This window comes from Pipistrellus kuhlii, unplaced genomic scaffold, assembly GCF_014108245.1.
Source record: "Pipistrellus kuhlii isolate mPipKuh1 unplaced genomic scaffold, mPipKuh1.p scaffold_m20_p_5, whole genome shotgun sequence".
Taxonomy (NCBI): Eukaryota; Metazoa; Chordata; class Mammalia; order Chiroptera; family Vespertilionidae; genus Pipistrellus; species Pipistrellus kuhlii.
Window position 1 is genome coordinate 58,198,291 of NW_023425551.1, and position 7,406 is coordinate 58,205,696.

Genomic DNA, 7,406 nt, shown 5'->3' on the forward strand with positions numbered 1-7,406 from the left:
CAAATACTGGTGGGCATCTGGCAGTTAGTAGACATATTCTTTTTAAATATATATATATATATATATATATATATATATATATATATATATATATATATATATATAATAATTGATTTCAGAAAGGAAGGGAGAGGGAGAGAGAGATAGAAACATCATTGATGAGAGAGAATCATTGATCAACTGACTCCTGCACGTTCCCAACTGGGGATGGAGCCTGAAACCCAGACATGTGCCCTTGACTCAAACCTGGGACCCTTCAGCCCATAGGGCAATGCTCTATCTACTGAGCCAAACCAGCTAGGGCAGTAGACATATTCTTTAGGATAAGTTATTGCCAAAAATATTGTAGAATGTTTTTTAAAACTATAATAAGGAGAAAATGACCAAGGTACGCATAATAATTGAATGTCTAGCTAAATATATTAATGATACTAATTATTATCTATGCAATAATCTTAATTTCCCTGAAATAGATTTGCTTAGGTAAACACACATAACTTATGGAGAATGTCACCAAAAACTCTCTCGGACAGAGGACATACATGATTCACAACTTAAACTTGCCTTGCTATATGTAGTGACCCAGGAACCTTTCAGAGAAACCTCCTCTATTATTTTGGAGCAGAGAACATGTGTCTGATGTGGAGAACAAAGATCCCAGGGGCCACATGGCATGACATAATTCTTCCTGCTTTGGCAGGCCTCCTCATTGCTTGATCCTTAAAATTGTTAGTAAAGTAAGAAACTGGGTAAGTTCTCTTATATGCATAAATTTTTAAAATGTGTTTTATTTTTCTTTCATTTTTTTTCTTTGTTTGTGAAGAACTGGTGTTGTTACATTCTTATGTCTCTTTTTCACTCCTAAGAGAATTGCATGAGAAAATTGGAGTTAGGACAACTCAATGATGAGGCGGTGGAAGGAGATAAGCTCTAGAGAAGATTCTGAAAGCTTCCACTTGGAGGAAGCTGACCACAAATAGGCACCTGAGTGAGGCCTCTGGTTTGCACTGAGAAATAATAATAAGAAAATTGAGTGAGGGAAATGCATATATGTGTGCTTATGCCTATGTGTGTGTATGCATATATCTTATGAAATAGTTCACTTGAATAGGTTCACCTGAAAATGTGAGAGGTTTCCACTGTCAATCTTGATGGGATAGGGACAAATACAAGCACTTTATATTTTGTATCCATTATGTAACCCTTCCACAGTGAGTTTGGATAGACAAATGGTTTTGCATAAATAATGATAATAAGAAGTTTAAAATTTCATTCTATAAATTATGTGTTTTGTTTGTTTGTTTAATTTTTTAAAATTGATTTCAGTGAGGAAGGGAGAAGAAGAGAGAAAGAGTAACATCAATGATGAGAGAGAATTATTGATAGGCTACCTCCTGCATGCACCACACTGCGAATCGAGACCACAAACCAGGAATGTGCCCTGACTGGGAATCCAACCTAGAACCCTTTAGTCCGCATGCTGATGCTCTATCCACTGAGCCAAACCACCTTGGGCTATAACTTATGTATTTAAAGCAAAATTAATTATTGTGCCCTCATGTTCCATTTCTGAAGACCTGTTGGCTAAAATTGTATACACCATTGTTCTAGGCGGGATGCATTGACCTTAATGAGGATAACAAAAAGACAGCTCGAGAGGGTTTAGATCTTTTTGACCCTGCACTGTGCTAACCCCCTTCTTCACATGCACAGCTATATTTCTGGTGGAAAACAGTCTAAATTTTAAGTCTAGTGGGTTTAAAAGAAAGAATAAAAAGTGAGGAAATTTTGACTTCTAGAAAGAGTGTAATATTTACTCTTCCATCCTTTGTTGGAAATAAAGATCAGCTCATGTAAGTATTGGGCCACCAAATCTGTGAACACATATCATCCCCTTGTCTCTCTTTGTAATATCTCTGTATCATCTACTTGGACAGTATGATAAGAACAATGGGGATGGAAAGAGATTTTGCTTTGGGTGATGGGTGCATGAGGCAGAGTGCAGATGATGTTTTATTAACTTGTATACTTAAAATATATATGGCTTTGTAAATTAATGTTACCCCAATAAATTCAATTTAAAAAAATATTCTAAGCTGCACATTTTGGAGGAAACCTTATCCTGCAGAAAGTATATGGCTGTGGTTGGTAAACTGCAGCTCGTGAGCCACAAGCAACTCTTTGGCCCCTTGGGAGTGGCTTTTCCATGGCCTGGTGAGTTCATTTTGAAGATATGGTATTAGAAGAAGTTTAAGTTTGAAAAATTTGGCTCGCAAAAGAAATTTCAATTGTTGTACTGTTGATATTTGGCTCTGTTGACTAATGAGTTTGCCGACCACTTGTTTAGGGTATAGATTTGAGTAATTCCACTGTGTATAATATTGCTGTCATTCTCCTTGATTTATTTTATGTTGGGATTACTTACCTATCTAAACAGCCTAGACTCAGGACACCCAGAGACCACTCAACCCATTGCTGCAAGGTCAGTCAGTGGCTTCTCAGAGTTTGCTGAAAAAAATTGAAATATCATGTATTATTTCCCAAAATAGGGGGGAAAATTGGCTTATATGTCTTTTTTTGCATATCTCTTTTACAAATCTGTAGCAGGAGTGGGCACATGGTCAAGGATCTTGGTTTCAGGGTTGTGATTCCTGCCAAGTATTCTTTCATTGTAACTAACATCCACATTGTGTTTTATTGCCACCTAATGACTCCATCCATTTGGGTTGGCTAGGCAAGGCTGGGTGAATGAGTAAAGCACCACTCCTATATTTTTGCAAACATTACATCATTTTATGAATATTTGGAAAAGTCAGGGTGAGTGCCCTTGGTGTAATAATTTCCTTTCTTGTTGACAAAAAGGATTAATCAATGTGGACACACTTGTTAGTTGGGAATAAAGCCAGCAGCACTGGTTTAAGCAGCATGTACGGATGCTGCTAGGGGTCTCTCTTGAGCCAATTATTATGGAAGCCATACCTCCAAAAAAATCACGACTCTTAAATCAACTTCAGTTGATGGAGATATCACCATTGTAAAGCATCCTTTGAGTAAATAGAGGATAGGAGATTGTGAATTCTAGCTTTTATAAGAATGCATCAGTTTGCTATAATAATTGTTTAAATCTCTAGCTTCATCAGATGTGTAGAGTTAGTATTTGAAACTTACAGTTAACAGTTATCACCTCAACTATAGTGTAGTATGTGGGAGGGGAAACATATAACATTAATTATCTGATTTATTTCAACAAGACAAGAGTTTACAGCATGTCATATTTTGCAATTCTGCTTTTCCTAAAAACCCTGAATTATCTGGGATGTATATAAGAGCTATTTAGACTGAGGTAATTGTTTGAGTTACCAAATGATTACTGGTAATAGTAAAAAAAAAAAAAAAGAGAGAGATGCAGCTTCAAAAAATTCTGATTTTAAAATATCACATGATGATAAGAACAAGAATAATAAAATTAGTTTAAAAGCATTATGTGTAAACTAGAAAGGGCTGTCTCTATTACAAATATGTAACCAGTGAGCACAAAAGAGGCTGGGAATTACATATGGGGTACGTGGTAAACTTTGTGATATTTGCTCATGCTAGCTTTTGTTGTACTAAGTAGCAAAAGTTTCAGACATGTATCCAAGATGGCAATAAGTTTGCTTTTTAGTCAACAGAGGAATATTTAAAAAACTGTCAGAAAAAAAAAGTTGCCTGCTAATCACATATTTGCAAAACATAAAATATAGTGAATCGTGGAAATTAAACTGGATCCTGTGGTATTCCCCTGGGCAGGGTGAAAAAGTGGTTTCCTGGGTTCTTGTCCAGGTGGATTTGAAGAATGAAGCCACAGGAAAAGATGGAATTTTATTGGGAAACAAGCTCAGACTTCCACTTTGGGAGGGGAAGAAATTCAAGTCCCTCTTTCTTCAGGTGTATAAAGGCTGAAGTTCTTTGTGTCCTGATATCCCCTCTGATTGGTCACTGTATCAGCTTCAGAGGTCAGTGCCTACCTGGGATTCCCCTTTTCTTCTCCCTTTCTTTTTTTCTTCCTCCCTTTGGCCTTCCTCTTCATTCTCTAAACGAGTGGCTTCCTTTCCCTTTATTCTGTAAATACAATATATACCTTTTGGCAGCTCCCAGCCCCCCTACTCTATGAATGTGTGCCTTCTGCAGCTTCCAGCTTTGCAGGCCTGTGGTTCTCCCCATGGACCTCCTAATTCCTAAAACTTTCTATACCTGCCTATTTTACCCCTAAAAACTCCCTTAAATAGGAAACACTAAAGATAGCAAATATTAGTAGTGATGAAATTCCACTCCATTGGTCCGTGTTTCTGAATCAGATGATTTTCCTGGATAAAAAAAAAAAAAAAAAGATAGCAAATATTAGTGGGGGAAATGAAAGGGTTTCGATACAAGAATGGTTTAGAAAATTGCTAACATTAAAGATAAGTAAAAGTGATTTACTGTGAAAATTTAGGTTCTATTGTAATTTACTAAAAATATTGTTTACATAAACATCACAACTCATAGCTCATGGATAATTTTTTAGGCTAGTGTGGCTTTCATAAATATTATTCTATTTTCATTTAGGCACTAGGCACCATGTAAAAAATATTTCATAACAGCTTTCTTATGCTCCAGTATAAAATCTACAGTCCTTTAATTTTACCTCTCATGTTCTACTAAACACTGACCTGGTACTAATTTTCTTGTTCTATCTTGAATTTAAAGCATGATGCTGATTTCTCTGATTGTGGCATTAATTTCTAGGTGATGCTATAGAGATAATTTGAGTTATCTTTCTCCACTCTTACCTCCTAGCTTTCCTTAAGATTACCATTTGTAATAATCTTTTAAATCCTTTCTTGGAACACCAGATATTTCCACCTGTCTTTGGTTTCAATACACATATTGATTTGATAATATAAAGTTTTTATTATAAGACAAAAAGAGAAATAAAACCCAAAAAATGTTTCCCACTTGTGTGTGGTGAAAAATAGTGAAGAGTACCATGAAAATGGTAGAAAAAAAGTATGAGACAGAGAGAATAAAAGTGAATCAGTAAGTAGAGTATGGATAGAAATACATCATAAAATTCACTCATATACTATCTAAATATCCAGCACTGAGTTAGATCTTTGGTTTATGCTCAATTGTGTGTGTGTGTGTGTGATTATTGGAATTTTTAAATTTCTTTAAAATCATAGTGTTTTTTAAAAGATTTTGAATTTGCTATGATTTATATTTTTTTCAATATCAAGTTCACATTCAAATATCAAATCTGGCAATTAATATTTCTATAATATCAAGCAAGTTACTTAAAGTTTCAATAAAAAGTGAGCTTTCATTAAGAATAAATGGAATAGCCGGACTGGCAAGTCTGTGGTTGAGCCTAAACATATGAATGGTTTGATTGCCCATAGGGCACATGCCCAGGTTGCAGGCTTGATATCCAGTGGGGGTTGTGCAGAAGGCAGCCAATTTATAATTCTCTCTCATCATTGATGTTTCTAACCCTCCATCTCTCTTCCTCTCTGACATCAATAAAATATATATTTTTAAAAAGAATAAATGGAATAATTAAATTCCTAACAAAAATGCTAAGAAGCTTTTAATATTTAAAAGTATCATTATCAGGAATATTATCAATATTAATACATTATTGTTATGACATATTTTAGGGAGAAAAAAAAACTTTCTTTATCACCCTACATAAATTGCATGATTTTAGTTTAATTTATATTGCATAAAGGCATTTTCTGAATAGTATTTTTTTACTATTATAAGTTTCCTGGCTCCTCTGTTTAATGTTTGTAATATATCCCACCAGCCTATCAACTTTGCCATTAGTCTTTCTTATCCATTCTTTACAACCTAGAACATAACCTTAATATATTTTGATAAAAACATGTAACTATTAATATGAATAGACCATTTTTAGTCAGTAAATCAGTATTTATCGTTTCTTATTCTAAAATATTTTATAATTTTCTCTCTTTTATTTTACTTAAAACTATTTTATCCTATTAATGGCCTTTTAAATTATTAAAACTTGGACATGTAGAGGTTAAATAAATGTCCAATAGCACCACTGTTAATATTCTGGAGGCTCAAATGTGAAATCATGATCAATCTTCAAGATTCATTTAAGTATTTTTCTATGCATCCTTTTGTACTTTGTTTTTGGTAATTATTAATTATAATAATCAAAGTTATAATTTTAAAATGTTTATGCCATTGTAAAGACAAAGAAACCATACAAATAGGCCAAGAAACATTTGACTTATGCTTTTTAACAGTTTTCTGTCTTACTGTTTATTGGGAAATAATTCCTCTACATTCTGCACAAGATTTAACTGAGCAAGTGTTCAAAATCAGTATCCCCAAGTCTGGTAGATGTTATTAATTCCCCAGAAAGGAAAAGAAACAATTAAAAATCAAAGATCCACACAACAAAACAAAAAGCACTTGTATTATAGGTTTTGTGTTATATGTGGTTGAATAATGTTTGGAATTAATGAGCCTAAACTAAGTCTCCTCCAAATGACCTCCTTTCACTCCTTGCCACAATTCAGGAAACATGATCCTGCCACAAAGCTGAGTAGCTTCTCGTACCTACTGAGAATGTACAGTTTGAAATTGCCACTGAGGTGAATAGCAGATATGTACTTTTGTGACTAGGACTATTGACTAATAGCTTGACAGAGCATAATGGCAGATATCCATGCTGTACAATGTGTGTTTATTATATACTGCTTGTGACCAAAGGCACTTGTTGAATTTTTTTTTTTTTGGGGGGGGAATCTTTAATAACTTCAGGATAATTGAGGATGGAGTGCTTCTATAACTTCAATATCTGAATTTTGTAGCATTAGTAAGTGGTATATAATAAAATGGTTAAGGAACTCATATTCTGAAACTTAACGCAACTTCTATTTAAATGAGTTCTTCAAATGTCTTTAAATTAGTTTCTCAAATGTTTCGAAACAAAAGAAGATCATGAAGACTTATGTTTAAATGATGAATGAGTCATGCCTTCTTCTACACTCTTACTAACTTCTCTTTGACAATATATATTTGGAAATATTTAGATCTAAAAAGAGAAAATTGAATTAGGATTGAGGGAAGAAACAAACTTTATTTAACTATTATTTGTTTCCTCATCAAGGGCTTTAGTTTATTGGTCAACATAATCTAATATTTTCTCAATTTTATTAAATTTATTGGGATAATTTTGGTTAATAAGGTTATATGTTTCAAGTATATAATCCTATAATAAATCATCTGTATATTGCTTTGTGTTCTAACTACCCAAAGTCTCCTTCTGTAATCATATATTTGACCTCCTTTACCCTCTTCATCTTCCTGCAGTCTTCCTGCTCTCTGGTAATGGTAATCACTACAATGTT

The 7,406-nt window shown here is 33.9% G+C and overlaps 1 non-coding gene across 1 annotated transcript; it reads left to right on the plus strand.

The window, feature by feature from the left end:
* The first annotated feature begins 4,291 nt into the window (after positions 1 to 4,291).
* LOC118706217 lies at positions 4,292 to 4,383 on the plus strand. Its single transcript, XR_004983942.1, has one exon. It is a non-coding gene; the product is annotated as a small nucleolar RNA SNORD18 (small nucleolar RNA).
* Positions 4,384 to 7,406: the final 3,023 nt, after the last annotated feature.